Raw genomic sequence first — 2,286 nt, 5'->3', positions numbered from 1 at the left:
ATAAGCAGGGCTCTGGCTTATTTTCAGCATCTTCAGTTTTTGGCCCTTGGGAAGATTTCTTAGTTCTATCCATTGCCCATCTGTTTATGGGAACATTAACTACCTCAAAGACCAACTAAAAGCAGAACTAAGACCTGTGGTCAAGTGTACACCTGTACAATGCCAGGACCTACACGAGTTATCCTCAGCTACATGTATGGTTGTGTCTTACTCTGGATCCCAAACTGGTTTGTGCCCACTAATACACTATGAAACACTGGAGAGAGCTGCACAGAATGCTTTTGTCTAGCAGCCACACTGTACAACACTCAGCAAACATTTAACTTCCCAGTGCATAGGGGGCTCACCTGTGCCCCAAGAGAAAGAAAGGGTTCACAAAGCCATACAGGTTATGGTCAAGGCTACAAAACAGACTACGATGGGTAAGGAATTTGAGAAGAGGATTTCTGGATTACACCATTTTCCTTGAGATGGTCAGTAAGGCTAAAGACCTGAGGAGATAGCAATATGAACAGTAAGCCAAGTGACCCATGAAAAAATTACTGGGATTTGTATGATGCTGTTTAATGTGATTTGTTCAATAATCTTGAAGGGCAGACGCTTTCACAGGAGAAGGAGAAACATGGGAATGAAACGCTGTGTGTAATACAGTGTGACAGAGAACACGGACACGTCCAGGCTCCTTCTGAACTACAGTGCATCCTGCCCTCGGCTGTTTCCTCTCGCCATATGCTTGCCCACCTTATTTTCTGCATCTTCTTTTCCCACCAGCAACTGGATTGTTCCCTTAGCTTTCTCTTAAAACTTGGACAAAGAAGAAAGCAGTTAAGCTGGCAGTTTTGACATACACCCGTCTTCACAAAGATGTTCCTTCTAAACTTCAGAAGCTAGTTCCCTGGCACCCATTTTTCTGCACCTCTCCACCCATCATCCTGCTGCAGGGACTGGAACCTCTTGTTTCTAACTGGTCTTTATGCTTCCAGTTCCTTCTCTTTGCAGCAGTTGGGCTGATATTTTACAAATGCAAATTGGATAGCATCACTCTGAGCTAAAAACTTCCAGTGGCTTCTCACTGACACTCGGAATAAAATTTAACTTCTCATCCTGACCTCCAGCCCAGCATGATGCAGGCCCTTCCCATCTTACCAGGTTCATCTTGTCCCATCTTTCCCCCTGTGTATCTTGTCTCAGTCACTCAGGTCATTTTTCAGCCCCTCCGATAGGGTATACTTTCTGCCTGCTTCCTAACTAGAGTACCTTTGTTCATCATAGTCCTAAAATTTAATGCCACTTGCTTCGTCCAGACAGCCTGCCTGAGCTAGAATTCCCCAATACTTTCTTTTAGGCCCCAGAGTTATCGGTAAATGAGAGAGCTTGAGAGCTGAGTCAGGCTGTGGCAGAGGGCTTCACTCTGGAGCTGGGGAGCGGTGGAGCCATGGGGAGCAGACCCGGAGCAAGAGTGGGGTCAAGGGGTGTCCAAACCCCAGAAATCTCATCCTGAGATCAGAAGGGGTAGTATACCCCCTATACCCTGGGCCTGTGTGTTCCGCCCATAGGAGGAGGTCTTGCGGCCTGGTAGCCAGGTTAACTTCCGTTCCCCTTATGAGGTCATGTCCAGCAGCACCTGGAATTCCTCTTTATGCTAATCACACATCCTCAGCATCCTGGCTCCCGGCCAATGATGTACACTCATCCTGAAAGCCCCTGCCCACCCCCACAAAGGTTTAAATAGTCTCTGTTCCCCTCATTAAGCAAGCTGTCTCACTGAAGCTGCCTCCTGAGAGTCTGTTCTTGCCAAGCTCACCTCCGCCTGGGGTCTCCTTTCTCCTAACCATCCTGTCTTGCTTCCAGTCCCAGGATTTTCTGTTGTGATCACAGGCTGATGGCTTGGCCGGGAAGTGGAGCCTGAACAGCACTTTATGATAGAGCTGAAGATTCTGTGTGTGTGTGTGTGTGTGTGTTCCTCTCTTCAGTGTTGTCCAAATCAAGTGATTTGCTTTGAATCAATAGAGCGGTGTACTGGCTGGTTTTGTGTGTCAAGTTTGACACAGGCTGGAGTTATCACAGAGAAGGGAGTTTCAGTTGGAGAAGTGCCTCCATGAGACACTGTGGGGCATTTTCTCAATTAGTGATCAAGGGGGTAGGGCCCCTTGTGGGTGGTGCCATCCCTGGGCTGGAAGTCTTGGGTTCTATAAGAGAGCAGGCTGAGCAAGCCAGGGGAAGCAAGCCAGTAAGAAACATCTCTCCATGGCCTCTGCATCAGCTCCTGCTTCCTGACCTGCTTGA

General features: G+C 47.9%; 1 long non-coding RNA gene across 1 annotated transcript; it reads right to left on the bottom strand.

Annotated features, from left to right (window-relative positions):
- Positions 1-543: 543 nt before the first annotated feature.
- LOC116083623 lies at positions 544-1,570 on the bottom strand. The gene is made up of 2 exons (XR_004115808.1): positions 1,147-1,570; positions 544-804 (listed from the first exon to the last, which is right to left on the bottom strand). It is a non-coding gene; the product is annotated as an uncharacterized LOC116083623 (long non-coding RNA).
- Between the last annotated feature and the right edge of the window lie 716 nt (positions 1,571-2,286).

Source organism: Mastomys coucha, unplaced genomic scaffold (assembly GCF_008632895.1).
Source record: "Mastomys coucha isolate ucsf_1 unplaced genomic scaffold, UCSF_Mcou_1 pScaffold8, whole genome shotgun sequence".
Classification (NCBI taxonomy): Eukaryota; Metazoa; Chordata; class Mammalia; order Rodentia; family Muridae; genus Mastomys; species Mastomys coucha.
This window is presented reverse-complemented; position numbering and strand designations above follow the sequence as displayed.